The following is a 20436-nucleotide window of genomic DNA, read 5'->3' as shown; positions in this document are numbered from 1 at the left end:
TGCACACAAACAAACAGACAAACAAACAAACAAACAGACAGAAAGCGGTGAAAACATAAGCACCTCCACCTTCGGTGGTGGAGGTCATAACTATTCTAATACATACATTATTATCCCATAGAAGTCATTTCCTCAACAGTATGAACAAAATGAGAGAGATTTAAGTCTCATTTGTTTGCTATCTCCCTATTGTACACATGGTATACTTTGTCTTCAAGCTATTCCATTCGTCTTGACATCAACATCACTAGAGTATAATATATATGGAAAAAATTCATATAAGGCTTCACAAATTTGTCACATTTCCATCTAAAAATTATAACTGATGCCCTATTAAGACAGGATCACCCCCCCCCCCCCATTCCGCCCAGTTTAACCAGAGGAGAAGACTGTACAAACAAATACATAAGTTTAGTTAAATGGATATATTTGGAGCTCAGAATAGAGAATCGTTTTTGGCCATTCTTATCAAAATGTGAAGCAATTGCAAAGAGATGCTATCAGATTGACTTTTCAACTTGAAATCATTAGCAAACAATTACAGATTACCAAAACAGAGAAACCACAATGTTATGCAATAGCAAAGTCAATGGCTTAAAAACAGGAAAAAAAACAACAACGATGCCTTAAGAACTTCTTTTGATGATGTAAAACTTTTTATAAATGTTCAAAAGTTCCTTTTACAATCATTTCGTATTCATTTTTTTGTGCAGGATATAGGCTCATGGAAGAGCAAGGTGACAAAAGGTTAGAAAAAAGCAACATACTGACAGTTGGGCAGCAGGACAACGGGTGGACACAAGTTAGGGAAAAGAGAGGGGGGGGGGGAAACCTGAAATTAACACAGTAACCTGCAAGTAAGAGGGTTGGGCTAAGTAGAGTTCATGGGGGTGGAGAAGATCGCAAGTCAGGATAGGATTTGTGATGAATGTATTTTATAATGGTTGCTGTGTGTTGTGCAGTCAAAGCATGACAGCATATGAAACACAGCATTCATGACGTATGTTCACATCAAAAGGAACAGATGATGTGCGTGCCTTCGGGAAATTTCGAAAAAAAGAACAGCACAGAAATATCACTCAATGATTATATTATTAGGTGCATGTGTCACAAAGCCTCCTCTCGAACTTTCCAATGTTATTTTTGGCACACCTGGATTCTTTTCGGAAACAACTTAGAAATTCGGGAAATCGAAATGTAAACGCTGATTGTCCTATGAACACGAGGCCAAGTTGATTTGATTTGATGTGCTGCATCATACTCCCGAGCATATGGTGCTTCGAAAGCAGTTTCTAGGCATGGATTATACTGGCTGGTTTGCCATTGTCTATCCATGCTCTATCCTTTTAAATGCTGGGTGTCAAAAGAAAAGAAGCATCATGAACCATTTTTTAAAGTCTTTAGAAGGACTTGGCTGGTGTTTCAACCACCGACATCCCAGACTCAGAGTGGACACTAACTATTACGCAACCGAGTATGGTTAAGTCCACATTACAAGGGGGAAAAAGATCACTTGATTATAGGCTTATTTTGTATATAGAGTAGAGGCTCGTGGAAGAACTAGAACATGGAAAAGAATGTAACAAAAAAAGAACTGAACTGATCAGAACATAATGGAAACCTGGAGAAACACACCGACTGCAGGGTAGATGAACACAATGCAGAGGGACACTTGGAGGAAGAATGGATGAGGGAAAGAATGATAAAATGAGGGGAGGGGAAGGAGGACGTAGGGCTTTGAATAAAACTGGATATAAGCTCAATAACACCAATGAGGGGGCTGAAAGAACAGCAAGGGGAAACCGGGGATGAAACGATAATGGAACTGAAAAAATGAAAGGTGGATGGAAGGAGAAGGGACAAAACAGAATCTCCTGGAAACATAACCCCACATATCACACCTCTTAAGAACCACATACATGATAGATATGCTTTAGTGGATGGGGCACAACATTTATCCACTTTGTGTCCCTAATATGTAAATTGATTTCACTGGATATTGTATACTTAAGCAGGTCGTGTAGGAGCTACACTTGTAATTATAAATGAAAATACAACATTAGCATTTTTGGGACAGTTGTGAATATCTCATTCTTAGATAATTTTTAACACCCCTTGTAGGATCGATTTTTATTCTTCTTCTGCTTAACGAGACAGCACATGGCTGGAAGCGGAATTCTTGGCTGAAAGAGGGTGGTGATGCCACTGATGCTACGCCCTCTGCAGGGTTGAGGCAGGAATTTCGAATTTGGCCAGGGTGCCAGCAATCGCTCGCCTATTCTTTGCGAAGGAAAAGGTGGGATCTTTGATGTCCACCAAACAATTCTGGCAGATGAAACACCCAGTTTAATGTCAATCCGAGGGACTGTACACGCATTGATACCTCACCCAGGATGACAGTTTGAAGCTGGGCCAAGATTTAGAACCAAAGCGATATGACTCAGTGGTGAGCGTGCATACCTCAAAGGCCATCCTGCCAGTTCAGTAGGTTCTATGTTCTCCATCTATGTGCAGAAATGTGTCCCGGTGGAATGTGCAATACTTGGGCATGATAACACTTTTCCTTGAAATTGAGATCTTTTGAAAGAAAATGAAACAAAACTCTGCTTGCTTGATTCAGACATCTTGGGACCATGATCGTTTGTTTCAAGCTCATACAGTTGGATGAAAAACGAGGGGACTGACGATGTGGGATTAAAGGGTGGGGTTGTGCCATGCTGCGGTGTGTTTCACACATTACTAAGTCTGACTTCAAAGCGAGTGCCCTAATGCGCATTCCTTTCGCATACAACAGTGGGGAAAGAGTGTCCGGTTTCAGTAACACCTTTAGGCAAGCGAGGAATGCAAGTGAAATTGTGGACCTTTCCCCCTTCCTTTTAATTGTCACTGTTGGTGAATGCAGATGGTTGAGTGATGACTATGTTATAAATAACTTCCTTTTGAACAAACAAAGCTTTCTTAACAAGAGAGTTCATAGGACACCAAACACCATCTTGAGATTAAAAAAGTACATGCGAATGGTCTTACAAACACTTATTTATTGCGTTTCCGAGCACGATCTATATTTCCTGCGATCCGCCATTTTGTGTGAGAGAGCGAGTGGAAAATTTGATTGGTCAAGATGATATAAAATGCTGTAATATTTGGTTCTACTAGTATATGAAAAGTTTTTGAAAGTGCCAAGAACGCGATTTGTGTTTTTCAATGTTCAAATATATAATTCAATTGAAATAAAATACATTTTGCCCAATGCAGAGAGTACTCCTGAATTGCAGGTTCATGTCCCGAGTCATGTTCCGATTTGTATTCAAAATATAACATTCAATTGAAATTAAGTTAGTTCCTGAATCATAAACCGATGACTGTAGACAGACAGACAGACAGATAAAGTGAACCAATTGCAGAACCACGCTTTACGCTTCGCATGCACGGGGTAATAAATGAGCACAATGCTGGAACCACAGGGCCTCATGTGAACTGTTGTGAACTATAACCCTGACCACATTCAGGTCCTCCAACATTTGGGCCTCACAATGAGCCACAATTTCTCTTTGAAAACCATACATCAGAGTTGGCCTCCAAAGCCAACTGATGACCGGGCATTTTCCATCATGCCAAGTCTTTGCTTGGCAAATCTGAACTTCTAACAACATACAAGGCCTTCATCCTTGGTTTTATGGACTATTGCTCTTCCCTTTGAGCTGGTGCACCTGCCTCACACCTTGATTATATAGAGCCCAAGGCCTTATAATCATTGGAACATCCTGTGATCAAGCCAAATCTCTGCACCTGTTACTCCCGCATCCCAGGCAGGTTAATGTCCTCTGTAGTCTACCACCTCCTTTCTCGTGTTTCACCCTCTGCCATCTCTATTGTCACCTGCCCCCCACCCCACCCCCATCTCATTCCCCACTAAGGTATATCTGCGGTGCACATATTCTTCCAGTAACCCACTTGTGGTGAAACTCCCAAAATTCATGCTCACTGCTCACCACCACTCTTGTGTTCATCTTTTGTTTCATTTGGAACTAACCTTTTCAGTCTGTTCAATCTCAGTCTTCCCTTCACAGCTTCAATATGGCTGTTCACCTTCTCAGTTCATCCCCCCCACCCAAAAGTATGAACGTTTCTATCTTCATTAACCCTCACCAAACCCACCACTTACTCTCCTCTCCCACAACTCACCTTTTGGTTTAATTGTTCCATTGCTATTTCATCCCCATGTTTTTCTCTTTCTTTTTCTTTCAGCCTTCTTTGTCATTTGAGCTTATATCCAGCTTATTCCCCCCTTTTCGCCCATTCTTTAAGTGTCCCTCTGTTGCATCTCCCTATCCTGCTGTTGCTTTGTTTCCAAACTATCCACTCTGTTTTGTTCTTTTCTCGTGTTCTGTGGTTTAGCCTTTCATGAGCCACGACTTTGTATACAGCAAATAAACACTGACCCTAATCGTAATCCTGTCTCTAACCCTGACTCAATCCACTCCTTAACTCTCACCATAACCATAATCCGAGCTAACGTGTGTTGTGTTCAGTTCGAAGATTCTGATATCATCCCACGAAACAAAAGACTAGTTAATAAAACATAAAAGGAATCAAGTTTTGCTCGGGTCACGCTTTGCCAGAAGACTGGCTCGTTTGTTGATTCTATTTGTCAAAGACGTTGCTTTTTGTTCAGCTGGATGGAAAATAATCAAATGATTGTGTCGGTCTTTGCGAGGATTATAACAGCAAATGTAACTCCAGTCGGTCCTACTGAAAGGACTGAATACCCTTGCACGCAATGGAAGTGAACTTGATCATAGTATGGGGCACCATATTGGAGTTATTTGTGCCCTAAGTTTGATTTACTCTTCATCAGATCCAGTGTACTTGAAACGGCACACATAACAATAACAATAACAACGTTTAGTTGCATCTGGATTTTCCATCTTTACATACATATATGAAGATAGTGTTGATTGTGACCAATGGGGATCGGCAGAGTGCTGGTCACACTCCACATGCTTCGATTTTCCTGCCGATCACATAACCTGCCTTCTGGTTGAATGGTCTGTGGCAGATGGATGGTTGTTCTGTGTGGATTATGCGGTTTATCGTGTGAGACATAATCTGCGGTGATGTACACCATAAAAGTCAGGTGTGTCTGATGTATGTATAAATTGTATATGTATATATATATATATATATATATATATATATATATATATATATATATATATATATATATATGTTAGTCATAGGAATATTCCAGCATTTGTTTAACTAAAATTTATGGAACCTAAACTATATGTCAGCACACTTATATTTTGACATAACTCCTGATGTCAAGAGTAAATGCCTTGCTGGTAATAATAAAGTAGCGTCAAGCTAAATCCCTTTGTTGTAATTTCAATTTATGTTCATACTTTTTTTTTGACGTCAGCCTGTTTGATGTCTGACCTATATAAATTGTTTGATGAGAAAATCGATGCAAAACGTGCATAGGAATGCCAATTAAATGATTCCCCATCCTACCCTTTTCCCCTCTGGCTCATCTCATAAACTTGTTTCAGAGCCTTTCATGACGCATCGCTCATCTTCCGGTGACGTTGCCTCTCAGTTTTCCAAAAGTCACCCACGCAATTTCAGCAGCACATTGCGCAAGCACAAGTTGCTCTGGATCTTGTTGCCTCTAGCGACATGAACACAGATTAATTCCATTTCTATTTGTGCATGAATGCTCCCACTCAAACGCCATGCATCCCATGCAGTATTGTAAAGGCCACTTTGTGCTTCGAGCAGAACAATGCACACTCGAACATTGTCATTTTGAAGGAGATATATGCTGCTGATATGTTGTGAAACACGCATGGTATATAACATCAATATTAATCAAATATAATGGAAAACAACTGTACTTCGAAACATAGCTAGCAAGTAAATTTGACAGTTGTTGACCATCAAATGTCATATGCGCAATGGCAAAATTTAAACAATCAACCATGTTCTTCCATCTGAGATCCAAGTAGGGAAAGATCCATATTGCATTTAAGACAATACAGTAGTAATAGGAAAAGGAGCCAGAAGTTGAAAAAGTTAAAATTATGAAGTCAACAGTCATTTCAATTGTGTCGAGGCATCATCATCACTATTCTGTATCACATTCAAAGAAACCTGATACCTGTGATCGTGGAGGAAATCTTATTGCAAGTCTAGGGGGGCACTTGGAAAACATTATCTTATAACTTGGAAAGTAGGGTAAGAGGTGCCAGAGTATCCAATGCAAGGAGGATGTCCAGTGACATTTCCCTCACCTCTCGTTTCAGATTGAGAGCATCCACACATTGTTGACATGATAGAAGTGGAATGTCCAGTGTGCAATGACTTGGATGGAAGGAAAACCAATAATTAGAGATCAGAGAACGACAGAAGAGATGAGTCTTGAAGTCTGCTGGATTGACTTGCTTTGTATTTTGATGCGGTGGAGGCATACCAATCTGTCATTGAAAGAGTCAGCTTAATCATAACTGTGATGCAACTTCCGGTGCTGCAGGCCGGTGTTCCTCAGAGAAGGACATGGAAAATAGCAGAGAAAAATGGCAAAGATACTGCATGAAGATTAAGTTTTGACAATGTTGATGCATGAATGCAACACCAAGCAAGTAGTGTCATGTTGCACAAGTTGATCAAAGGTCACAATTAAAACTTTTTTTTCTTTACCAAACTGATCCTAGTGCAGTAAAGCCGAATTATTCTGTATTTGTAAATGTACACTTTAATCGGAAGGATAATGTTTTATCCTTCTCGCACCATTAGGCACATAAGGCTGCGGAGGCAGTTTCATTTGGCGAGGTGTTACAGTCCGGAACAGGATGTCACTGACTCAGGATACTCTACTGAGTATGTAGGAATTTCGATTTTGTTCAGGGTGCTGATGAGAGCTCACTCACTTTTAGCTAATGACACCATGGGATATTTAATGTCCACTAACCAACGCCTGTAGAAAAACCAGGTGACTATTTATAGCTGGCCCGTGATTTGAAGCAAGGTGAGAAAGTTCAGAGGTGAGGATGCATTCATATCTCTCAGCTGTCTTGTCAGCCGTGTGTGTGTGTGTGTGTGTGTGTGTGTGTGTGTGTGTGTGTGTGTGTGTGTGTGTGTGTGTGTGTGTGTGTGTGTGTGTGTGTGTGTGGTGTCTGCGTGTATGTATGTATATATGTATTGTTACGGCTGTGGAAATTCGCAATACACCATAAAGGGTCCTTAGATCAGTTATGATGCTAAGTTTATGTGCAGATAGGTCCCCACCGTTGTTTAAAGGGGATACTTCATGTTCACCGGGCTGCGACTCTTTGAGATAGCCGTTTTTCTTTTTCTATTGTTATTTTGAACAAACCTCCACGCAAACAACAAGCTGTGTTGAAAACCGTCGAACGCAAAAGGAAACCAGAGGAGTTCCGATGGGCGCGCGGATTTTTTCCGCCTGTTTCTCCGAGGTGTGTGATGGAGGCGGGTGGGGCGGCTCGCCCCCGATTGGTAGACGCGAGGGGTGAAGCGGTCGGAATGAGGAACGCCCCTTTTCGGGAACCTTCTCGAAGGAAGGTGGAGCCGAAAACGGGGAGGAGCGAATGGCGGAGCCCCGCACTATATAAGGCGGACTGCGCGCGAGGCTCACTCTCTCTGTTGGGGTCACCGACGTCACTCTCTTTGTCTGGGTCGTCGACGTCATCCTCTTTCTCTGTTTGGGTCGTCGATGTCACTCTCTCTGTCTGGGTCATAGACGTCACTCTCTCTCTGTTGGGGTCGTGTTGGATTCTACTCACTCTCTTGGTGGACGTCTTCCTCTCGCTTCATCTTCGAGTTCTCTCTTGGTGGTCGAGGTTGGGCTCTCTCGTCTTGGCGTTGGGCGACCTGTCGGTGAAGGCGCATGCCGGTGGCGAGTCCGGGCGACGCCTCAGAGATGCAGACGGGAGGCGCAGCCCTGCCAGCTGTGTGGTGCGAATCTGCGCATCTGGCGAAGGATGCCGGAGAGAACTCACCGACCACATCATCGCAAAGGCCCGAGAGCAGGCGTGGCTACGCTAGCTGCCGTGGGAACAAGGCGTCGCGACCTGCCCACCGTCACACCTCGAGGGGGCAGGTAACCAGCATGGTCTCGTGGGCCTTTTCGGTCATCCACAGCCCACGACCATAAAAGTTTACGAACTACGTCTACCACCCTGCCTATTAGGAGGGTTTTCCTGTTTTTTTGTATGCATGCTGTGGCGCCGTGTCCCTGTTAAGTGCATGTACATTCTCATTGTAGTCGGTTGTATTGCTTTTTTATTTGCCTTGCTTGTAAATATGTGCATGATTCCTTGCTTGTGTAGTGTGTGTAATATGTGCTTTATAATAATTGTCCTTGTGTGCAATGTATCCCGTTCGTCGCGTCCTCCTTTCACCCCATTTAAATGCCATCTTGCATTGTGGAATGAGTAGTGGGTTTTAAACACCCGATAAATAATCTGAACCGTCGAGATCGGCGATAACACCGCTCGGTTATCCCTGTAGCACGGAACGAACCACGAAGCGGTTCGTGTCCTAAGCCGACCTGCGGCGTGGTGCAACCCCTCGGTAGGTTACCCGGGCGGGTATTTAGGTATATCGACATTCGGCGATTCACCCTATTTCACGCGGGTAGAATGCGGACTGGGTTGTGGTGAGGTTAAACCCCCACCCATGACTGGCTCCTGGCGGTAGTTCCAGGAGGGTCACGACTGAATTGTCCGTCCGGTGGGTGACGCGGCTGCCATTAGAGGTACGCGGCCAATCGCACGCCGGGCGGGCCAGAACTCGTAACACTATATATATATATATATATATATATATATATATATATATATATATATATATATATATATATATTATCCTATAGAACTTTCAAAAATCAGCCGTCAGTTTCGACATTTCCCCTTTTTGTATGATTTTCTGTCATTACACGACCCATCACTTCAACATCGATAGATACAGAAAAAAATGAAACGTTTCGTTTTCAAAAGTTTCTTCAATCATTTCATTTGAGTGCTTGCTTGGAGTACTCTGCAAGCTTCAATCTCTGCACGCTGATATGGAATGGTTTCCCTGAAAGAAACTTCAACACAGGGTTCTGAAAATCCGTTTCTCGGCTTCTACTGCACAAAATCGGCTGCAAATTTCAGAAGTAAATCCTTTTTTATGTCGAAGTAATATGTTCCAAATTTCAGGAACGTCCATTTCCACATTCTTGAGTTTTTAATGAAAACCCTCAAAATCAACGTTGGTGTTTGTCGATCCACCCGAAATGTGTTTTTTATTTGTTTTTATTTTTGTATACCTTGTCGAGGCTCGTGTGAGAGCTAACACACAACGCACATGAGACAAGAGGGGCGGGAGTGGGAAGGACAAACCAGTGGGGAACAGCCACATTAGGAGATCTGTGGGATGGGGTGGGGAACATGGGGTATACAAGATTGACATTACAGGGACTTTCAGGAAGGAAAGCAGGGAATTTGAAGGAGGTGGGTTTGGGGTGGATTAACGGGGGTAGAAAAGATCGAGGATTTAGATGGGGGACGATAGGTGGTGGTGAACAGAGTGAGGGAGTTTATTCCAAAGGCGGGAAAAAAGAGGAATGGAAGAGTGAAGGTGAGCAGTGATTCGTGATTTTGGTAGTTTTACCAGAAGGGGATTGTTGGCAGACCTTGAGTACCCTGCGGAAATATGGTGAGGGTCAAATCGCAGACAGAGCGGTGGGGGGGGGGGGCGAGACTGGAGAGGAGACGGTAGAAGACAGAAAGACCACCGACCTGCCTGCGGTGAGAGAATGAGAGGCCCAAAGACTCAGCCTCATCATGGGAGATACCAATGATCCGAAATGCCTTGGTTTCCACAGCATGAAGTCGAGAAAAGTGAGAGGCAGGAGCACCAGCCAAGAGGGGAGAGCAGTACTCAATCAGTGTTGGCACTCATATCTCAAACGCTATATATTGAAACTAGCAGAAACATGGAACACACATCGGCTAATACATCTTATTTGTGTCTTTCGAAACAAAATCCGCGTAAGTGCCATCGTGTTTGGTTTTTTGCTAGTGTTTGCTCATAGGGGTGAACCACAAAAATTTGAAGGAAATTTTTTGACTCTGGTAGTAAAATAGTCAAACACAATGGCTCATAACGTATGAAATGTTGAATGAAGGTTTGTTAAGTTTTGAATATGAATAGAGAGACACTTGTTGAGACTTCAAGGTTATCCACAGCCAAATAATGAGGGACATGGCAAAAATTAGGGACACTGCAAAAGTGGACTTTGGAAAAAATGTTTTTCAGATGCTCTAATTCTAGAAGAAAACTGACTGAAACATAGAATACCATATGTAATACAGAGAAACCACTCCATTCTTAGAAAAAATGCCACGGCAAAGAATAGGCCCCTTCATATGGTAGGTGCCATGTGGCAAACTATAGAAAAGAAGGGCCATTGCATAACTTGTAGAAAATGCCAACCAATAGAAAAGAAGGGTCATTACATGGCTTGTGGAAAATGCAGTGCTTATAAACGCCTGGAGACGCCAGCCTTTGTGGCTTTATTTCATTTCAGCACATGCCATAACTTCGAGAATCTCTTAAACCAGGCCAAATTATAAAATTTAAGTTCCAGAATTGAACTTAGCAGCATTTCTGACTGCTAAAATAGTGTATATTTGTCCAATTCGAACATATTTGATATTTTGGGCATCTTCGAGAGGTGGATGTTTAATGTGACGGTTTGGAGCTTGCTAATTGCTTCTCAAATGAGCCATTCCTTTTCAACCATTTAGTCGGAGTGCTTAAGCCACTTCACGAGCGCGCTACAATATTCAGTCACTGAATACTGAATGTCGATCGACTTGTACACTGTTCAGGGACCACTTGCCTGCGTTGGCCCCATGTTGTTCTGTGATGTATCGGGTGATGGCTCACTGAAAATGTGCAATTTCCCATTTTTGTAGAGATATTCTTTCATTATATGAGCCATCACATCGGCGTAGATAAATATAAATAATAAGGATGAAACGCATTGTTAACATCACATCAGGATAACTGAGATGTAACCACACTCACTATAAGCTGTCTACCCTCGGTTACAATCTCAACCCAGCTATAAACTGTCATCCTGGTGTTTCATAGGCAGGGCGATTCATCATTGTGTGTTCCGTTAAACTGGACGTCACCCCAATATCCCTCCCATCCCTATCTCTATCACTCTGCCTCTCTCCCCCTGTTCCTCCACCCTCCTCCTCTGTTTAGGGGACTGTTAAAGACTGACTTGAATTTGCCAGGTGGATTGCATGGGTTTTTCAAAGCCCCCACCGGGTTTTATATTGAACCCAGCTGAAAAGAAAATGTTGCAGTTTGGTTGTGTTTTATCACGCTTCCCCACCCCCTCGTGCTGCTCCTAATCCCCTCGTGCTGCCTCCCCACCCCCTCGTGCTGGGTACCCACCCACTCGCGCTGCCTCCCCACCCCATCGCGCTGCTTCCCTCCCCCTCGTGCTTCCTCTCCACTTCTTCGCCCTGCCTCTCCACCTCCTAGCACTGCCTCTTCACATACGGAGATCCTGTAATAGTGTAATCATAGATCTACAAGATTTAGTAGACACAACAGTTAACTAGAAGGGCACTCGGCAGAGCACATACCACCGCCATGTAATACCTGATACACAAGATCATATCGGGCCCAATACATTTTTGAAATAGACTACATCGCCAAAAGTATATGGATACCTGCTCGTCCAACATCTCATTCCAAAATCATGGGCATTAATATGGAGTTGGTCGCACCCACCCCACACCCCTATACTGCTGTAACAACCTCCTCTCTTCTGGGAAGGTTTTACACTAGATGTTGGGACATTTTGCTTCCATTCAGCCACATAAGCAGTAGTGAGGTCAGGCACTGAAGTTGGGCAATTAGGTCTGGCTCACAGTTGCCATTCCAATTCATCCAAAAGGTGTTTGATGGGGTTGAGGTCAGGGATCTGTGTAGGCCAGCCAAGTTCTTCCAAACCAATCTTGTCAAACCATTTCTGTATGAACCTCGTTTGTGCACGGGGGCATTGTCATGCTGAAACAGGAAAGGGCCTTCACCAAACTGTTAGCACAAAGTTGGAAGCACAAAATCGTCCAAAATGTAATTGTATGCTGTAGCGTTAAGATTTCCCTTCACTGGAACGAAGGGGCCGAGCTCGAATCATGAAAAACAGCCCCAGACCAGCCCCAGGCAGGTCGCGTCCTCGCATCCGCCAAATCCAGATTCATCCTTTGGACTTCCAGATGGTGAAGCGTGATTCATCACTCCAAAGAACACATTTCCATTGCTCCAGAGTCCAATGGCGGTGAGCTTAACACCACTCCAGCTGACGCTTAGCATTGTGCATGGAAAACTTAGGCTTGTGTGTCGCTGCTCGGCCATGGAAACCCATTTCATGAAGCTCTCGACGAACAGTGCTTGTGCAGATGTTGCTTGTACAGACAGTTTGGAGCTCATTAGTGAGTGTTGCAACCGATGACAGACGATTTTTCCGCACTACACGCTTCAACACTCGGTGGTCCCATTCTGTGAGCTTGTGTGGCTGACCACTTCACGGCTGAGCTGCTGTTGCTCCTCCACGTTTCCACTTCACAACAACAGCACTTACAGTTGACCGTGGCAGCTCCAGCAGGGCAGAAATTTGATGAACTGACTTGTTAGAAAGGTGGCATCCTATGAGGGTGCTACATTGAAAGTCACTGAGCTATTCAATACGGCTCATTCCACTGCCAAGGTTTGTCTATGGAGATTGCATGGCTGTGTGCTTGATTTTATACACCTGTCAGCAATGGGTGTGGCTGAAATAGCCGAATACACGAATTAGAAGGGGTGTCCGCATACTTTTGGCCATGTAGTGTATCATGCTATACATACAGTACTATATCGTTTTTGGCCCTATCTCTCAATGATGAAAAAAATCACTTTAAAAATTAAATAATTCTCGTGTCCAGATGTGGATTTGGATCTTTACCAAAATTGAATCAATTATTCCTCATTACACACCCAACATGTCCACTAAGTTTCATCCGAGTCTGTCACCAACTTTTTGAGATATCGTTCTACATATCGATTTTGGAAATATCTCTTCAATGGTGAAGAATCACAAAAAATTCAAGTAGTCATATCCGGATCTGGATCTTCACAAAAATCTAATGAGTTTGTCCTTGTCATACACTGAACTGGTCCACAAAATTTTATCTGGATTCGTCCAAAACATTTTGAGATATCCTCCACACAAACAAACAGACAAACAAACAAGCAGTCATAGACTGGTACTTACGAAATCGTCAACTTGACCTCTGACCTTGTCTAATAAAAGCTGTCTTTAGAGAAGGTAGCGACGCAAACCAGAAGTTTCTACGATTATTCTGTACCAAACCATCAAAAATCGAATGTTTGACCTCACTGTGACCTTGACCTTTGACCGATTTTGACCAAAATCTAATCAGCACGAGCCATCACCCTCCTGAATCACGTGGTGTAATTTGACATTGGTAGCTTCTTCTGTTCTCGAGTTATCGTGCCTACAAACAAACACACAAACACACAAACAAACACACAAACACATGACGGAAGTCACCAATATACTTATGAAATCTTTAGATTTCATAAGTAACAAGCAGTCATAGACTGGTACTTACGAAATCGTCAACTTGACCTCTCACCTTGTCTAATAAAAGCTGTTTCTAGAGAAGGTAGCGACGCAAACCAGAAGTTTCTACGATGATTCTGTACAAAACCATCAAAAATTGAATGTTTGACCTCACTGTGACCTTGACCTTTGACCGATTTTGACAACAATCTAATCAGCGCTAGCCATTACCCTCCTGAATCACATGGTGTAACTTGACAGTGGTAGCTTCTTCCGTTCTCGAGTTATCGTGTCTACAAACAAACACACAAACACACACACACACAAACAAACACACAAACAGAGGACGGAAGTGATCAATATACTTACAAAATCTTTAGATTTCGTAAGTAACAAACAGACACAAAGGGATGGAAACATAACCTCTTTCACCTTCGGTGGCAGAGGTAAATATGGCGCCCAAACATAAAACTATGGACAAAATTCATAGTGTGCCAAAAGGACAGAGAAAGGTTATGAGTTATGACATTGTCCAAATAAATCGAGTTGTTAGATACATCGGCAAGAAGTAAAAGTGCGGCATCTTCGGGCCACCATTAAAGGATCAAGGAATCAACTGTGTGTAAACGTGGGTCAAATATCCGAGCAAGTGTTCCTGCTTGCAAAGCACAAAAGGCTTGTTCCAACCCCATGATCCTATTCGAAAGGTTGGTAAAAACGTTTAATGTTTGTATTGAGGATCAAACGGAAAAAAATGCCTTTGAGTGGAACTGTGTATGGGAGAAAGCATTGCAGATTTACCAACTTTTTCATGACACCCAGGGCCGAAGACTCCAGTTCAACCATGGCTCTTGGATCGAATCGAGACAAAGGGATTCATACCAGAGCAGGTTTTTAAGGCTAAAGAGATGGGATTATTTTGGAATAGGATGCCATCTCATACCTTGCTGCCCAAGCAGGGAAGGTCTGCTCTGGATCAAGGTGGATAAGGATCGTTTTATCCTTCTTCTTTGTGGCAATGCAGCAGGCACCTTCATCGTGCTTCCGATGATCTAATAGCCATCGCAAGTTCCTCATCCACATCTTTTAAACTCCACCCTCCCCCCCCCCCACTATAGCAGCTTCATCATCATCGCTGAGCTAATTCTTGTGTCTATTTATAGTACAAACAGTAATATATGTTTACCCTCACCCACCTCGCTGTTTTTGTCGTAAATTTAAATGGTCACACTTGTGTTTTGGGTTAATTTACACCCCTGTTCTCTTCATTCTGTGTCCTGCAAGCCACTGGCGGCCCTTGGTGGCCTTAAGTGCGGCCCCTGGCACGCAGCTGATAATCCACAAATGTGAAAACACCCCATCATAATCCACCATAAATGTTATCAAATTGACCAAATGGTTTCATATGAGTGTTCGAATGCGAAGCATAAAAAACATCACTAAATCAGTCTATGACAGCATGCAAACAATTATGCTTGTAGCCCAGTAACCACAACAACAACAAAAAGAGTATGTACAGGCGGGGCCTAACAGCAGCCATTTTGGAGTCCGACAGGCGGTGTGGTGGCTCGAACACTGATGTCTTCTCGTCAAAAGTGGCCCCCTTCTAAAAAAAAAGTGAAGATCATTGATTTGCACTGTACTTATTATATTTACATGTTTATTTCAATGATAATACTGTGTGTGTGTATTTCAATTGTAATGTGTGTATGTCTGGTTGCCGTTGATCTTCCTCGACATTTTCTCAAAATCCAAGAACCTAACCTCCCCCTCTCCCAATTGGCCCTTGGTTTCCACGATCATGGTTTTAGCTATTGTGACATTTTCCAGGAACCTAACCCCCACTATATTGGAGGGTTTACTAAATATATACTGTTTAAATATCTTCCAAAAACAGCATAATTAGGCTTTACAGTATTGGGATGATGCAACATGGGACCTAGTACTTGCAAGGTGTTGCATCATAAAATAACTTCATTTTTGCCTATGCTGACGAAGTGTTTACGGGTTGTCTGTCCATGATAATTTTCTCTGTTTTCTCTGCAACTGCTTTTCCGATTGACACGAAATTTTCACCATTGGTGCGACTACTCATGTAGAATGTTTTAATAATTATGATGTCATTAGCCATGTTGTGTGGCAACTTTGTTGGAAAAAAAAAGGAAAACTTCAGACCTCTATATCTGAAACCGTTCCATTGAAAAAATTCAAACTTGGCACATGTGAAGTACTCCACATGGGAAATGTGATTTTTTTTGATGATGTCATCGGTAGCTTCATTATGACATCATTGCATATGTCAAATGATTTATCTGATTGGTATGAAAATGTGTTTGCATGTGTGTGTGCGTGTGTGTGAAATTGGTGACATCATCAGTCATGTGGTTCGGAATCCTTATTTTTTAACATAAACTCCTTCAAAATTTTCTCGGATCGAGGCAAAACTTTCCAGGCATGATTGCTTATTAGGGTGTTCCACTTTTGCAAAAGTAGTTGCTGGAATGAAGCACTATGTGCCTATCGATTCCACTAGTGAAGTTAGGTGATCGACCAGTTTGAAAATTTTCCCACCTTTTGTGACCACGGGCCGGCATTTTAAAATTTCAGGAAAAATCCATATTTTTGGAAATAATATTGATTTTTGAATATTTAAAAAAATATATTTCTCTGTTTAGATGGGCGAATGCACTTCATTAGGCATCATTCTGATAGTAAGTACCCGTAAATATTATTCACAAACTTGTCCCGACATTTTGAGAAGGGGTTGCCATTTTGGAAATTCAGTGAAAATCGTATATTTTGTGTACATCTAATGAAATATATATATATTTTTTATTCTTTGTGTACATGCAGATAAACCTTGATAGACCAATGGTCAGGGCTCCTGTGGCTATATGGGACAAGTTCGCTAGTTACAGGAAATTTTGCGAAAGTGCTAATTCTTTGCGTGTCGTAAATGATCTAGCTGAAAGAGGAATTAAGCTAGTGTCTGGCTTTATTCATATGTGCAATGATGAGAAACAACATCAAGCATTGCTACAGTGCGTGGAAGAGCACAGGAAGCTTTACCCAGACTATACAAAACAAACGATATGTTCTCTATAAGATATCTGTGTGGTTGCTTGTTTGCTAGATTGTTATTTTGTCATATATGAAAACCATGTCGCTTAAAACATATTTGGTTGTTCTCATAATTAATTGATCATGCTCTCATTTCTTTATGAAAACGCTACTAATGATATTCTGTAAATGCCGAACAATGTGCCATGCAATTATTGTCAAAATATGGGATTTTCAGTGAAATTCCAAAATGGCAACCCCTTCTCAAAATGTTGGGACAAGTTGTGAATAATATTTACGGGTACTTACTATCATACTGGTGCCTACTGAAGTGCATTCGGCCATCAAAACACAGAGAAATATATTTTAAAAAATATTCAAAAATCAATATTATTTCCAAAAATATGGATTTTTCCTGAAATTTCAAAATGCCGGCCCACGGTCAAAAAAGGCGGAAAACATTTCAAACTTTGGTCGATCACCTAACTTCACTAGTGGAATCGATAGGCACATAGTGCTTCATTCCAGCAACTACTTTTGCAAAAGTGGAACACCCTATTGCTTATCCATGAGGAAAAAACGTTCTCCACCATGTCATAGGTCACATGGTTTGGCAGTTTGATTTTTTGAAGAATAAACCTTAATCTTCTTCTGCTGCAGAAGTGTCTGACGGATCGAGGAGAAACTTCACCCACATATTCCCCAACCCTTGTGGATACCATGGTGTTCACAAATAATCAATAGGTCACATGGTCTGGCAGCAAGCAATATTGGAATGAACGAAAATCTTGAAAAAAAATATTTATCTTGGACTGCTTCATCAATCGACGTGAAACTTCACAATTGAGATCTAGTAATCATGGGGAATATGTTTTAAATTCCAAAATGATTGAGCACATGCTCTGGCAGCCAGAATTATTTAATATTTTGAATCTTGGTTCAGTTGTTTAAATCAACATTTTTGGGTGGGGGTAAGCAGATTGAATGGGGCAGGGGCGGGGGATGGAGTAGGCGGGGGCAAGCACACCCTGTCCAGTCCATGTCCCTCGAGTGTGTGTGAGCTGGTGAGGGTGGTTGAATGAACGGAATCCGTCTGTGATGGGGTTTCAGCTAGTATCAATTAATACTGCAATTAAAATGTGGAAAAGATGCACTGAAGTATAGGCATTCAATGGGTCGTTGGTTTCATTCAGTGTGTGAGTCACTTTTAAATTTAACTAATGGACGGAGCACAGGAAATCGCGTGCAATTGCAGAGTCATGTAAATATTTAGTGTATTTTATCGAATGTTTAGCTTCTGCGCTTATAATACCCATTGTATCTTCTTTCCAGGATGAATCCTTTGAAGCTGCATGGATTTGGCAGCAGAGAAACATGGGATGAGGTTACGCACATCAAGTGATACCTTAATCTTTGTTAAACGCTGATACTTTAAAAACATAAAAAATGTAACCTGAGTCGATGTGTGGCCATTTCAAATAATAAGAAATCAGGAAATTATCGAAGAGATGAGACGCAACTTCGTATAATGCCTTGCTTTGCTTATGATGACAGAGAAGGCTGACCAATCTGTCATTGTGAGAGGTCGTTTTGGTCCACTTATTATAAATTTTTTGGCATACTTACTGCTTTTCAAAGGCAAACTGATGAAAGTGAATTTTCATTTTTTCATCATTTTTCAGGATGAAAGTGAATGTTTTTTAAAAAAAACAATTTTTTTTTATTTTTCACAATGAAAGTCCATACAGTAATGGAGAGGCTTGTAGTCTTGGTGTAAATGCACAAACGAACACTGACCAAACAGTCACAGACATCAGGCATGCGTTTGTTTAACGTTTTGGAAAGGATGCACTGACACCAAGGAACTGGGTATCTCCAGAAGCACTATGCAGAAAGTTATGAAAGAAAACGTGCAAGTGTGTTTGGATAATGGCAGTGATTATTCAGACAAATATAACTGAATATTATTGAATTGATCCCCCACTTTGTGGCCACCCTGTACAATATTGTGACCGTTTTGGGCCCGAAGAGGACATTGTGTACCTCCCGGGTGAGTGAAAGCACATACATGTAAGTTTAGAGTCAGGTATATCATAGTGTTCCGTTTCACATTTACAGTAAGTTAGATCGTATATATGGGGATAAATATGCATTGCGAGTGTGAGTTAGCAGAAGCTAATATCCCTTCACCCTCTCTACCTTCTCTCTTCTCAGCATCCCACAACCAATGCCCTGCCACACACCTTTCCAATCTCAAAGTGCTTCAATGTTCGATGATGGAGTGAACGTGGCAAAGCAAAGATAAAGAGCCAAGGAATAAGAACAAAGAGCCAAACCCCTCCCCCCTTTCCAGGGTGGGATGTGTCTGCGGTCCGGCTTCGCCAATCCAGTATGCCACAGCAGGAGTGGCAAAGCCCACAACGGTCACACCAATGTTGGGAATGCACTATACCGGCCCAATTGTGGGGGTGGGGAGAGAGCGAATAAAAGGAGATGCACAGCAGATCAGTTCGTCTGCGTCGTTCGCTTGGGGAGGACATTAGTCGTTGCCTGAGCAGTTCGTCTGCACAGTCTGCTTGGATCTGTCAATGTATACGGATCTCTTTTGCCCTTCCAGTCGCTTTGCCTTTCATTTGCTTCAACCTTCGCTACATTCCTCGGAAAGTTACACTTTTCCACTCGCATACTTTAACACAGACCACAAGGCCTCTTCCTCTTCTTGTTCTGCCTCCTCTCTCTTCTCCCTTTTGTTCTTTCATGCTTTTTAACTTTTTTCCCTTTCCTCCATACTGTCCATGGCTTTTTCATTCACTGATACACCTACGGACCTGGCATGCCTTCTCGGCACCATGTTCATTGCCATGCTGCCTCGGAGATATCTGCTCTCACCAGACGGAATGAGATTACCAAAAGTCACGCAGGTCATCATGTTAGGATGTATGGACCTTCCACTGCCTCCACATAAGACCAGGCACTGCCACAGGAGAAAGGAGGGACTGCAATGGAGGCGAGCCTCAACTGCCGAACAGTGGGCATGGTCGCCTCTACCGATGTTGCTGATGTTGCGCCGGGGCACGTGGTAGTCCCCATACTTCTCACTCACACACTCTATCTCTCTCCCCCTCTTCCAAAACTATCTGTTCTTCCTTCAGCTGTCTGGATTCATTAAATGTGAAGGTACTAAGGTATCCGAGGGCAGGAATGTTCGCCAAGGGGAAAAGAAGGAATGTATGCATGCTGTGAATTATTGGATATGCTTTGCTTTGTCCTCCTTTAAATTATCCCACCATTTTCAAATTTGAATTCCCCAACTGCCATCCTTCCTGCCAATTTCCCATTAGAATTCTCCCAACCACCATTCTTTCCATCATTTCCTGCTCAATTGCTCGTGTTATAATAAAGTATATGGACGATTTAAACCATGTCTTGACTTTTTTGATCTGATCAGGGATAGTGCTCCAGGGAAGATTGGTCCAAGCACATAATTGTAACCCATAGAGTATGGGCTGTGGCACCAGTTCGCTCAGCCAATTAAGTAGGTGCCACGGAGTCACTGACACAGTTCTGCTTCATTCATCTCACAGGTATGGCAAACTGACCCTGGGCTCATAGATCCAGCCAGAGGTGAGTGTTGTCGATGGCATCCATGGTCTTTTATAGACACGTGGGTTCAAAGTTATCCGCTGCTGCGGCCATCACAATATTATTAATCAGATAAA

At 42.4% G+C, this 20436-nt stretch overlaps 1 long non-coding RNA gene across 2 annotated transcripts in view; it reads left to right on the top strand.

Moving 5' to 3' along the window:
* LOC147017977 (uncharacterized) overlaps positions 1-20123 on the top strand; it is a 37612-nt gene extending 17489 nt beyond the window's left edge. The window contains exons 1-3 of one of the 2 annotated variants that reach the window (XR_015062782.1): positions 6854-7043; positions 18050-18115; positions 18932-20123. This is a non-coding gene — a long non-coding RNA (uncharacterized LOC147017977). Of the gene's footprint in view, positions 1-6853; positions 7044-18049; positions 18116-18931 lie in introns of those variants that run through there. The other variant, XR_015062783.1, reaches the window with a different exon arrangement.
* The last annotated feature ends 313 nt before the right edge of the window (positions 20124-20436 follow it).

This window comes from Eptatretus burgeri, chromosome 10 (assembly GCF_056783735.1).
Source record: "Eptatretus burgeri isolate ZD-2024b chromosome 10, Ebu_testis_v1, whole genome shotgun sequence".
Taxonomy (NCBI): domain Eukaryota; kingdom Metazoa; phylum Chordata; class Myxini; order Myxiniformes; family Myxinidae; genus Eptatretus; species Eptatretus burgeri.
The sequence above is the reverse complement of the archived record's forward strand: the minus strand, read 5'-3'. Positions and strand labels throughout refer to the sequence as shown.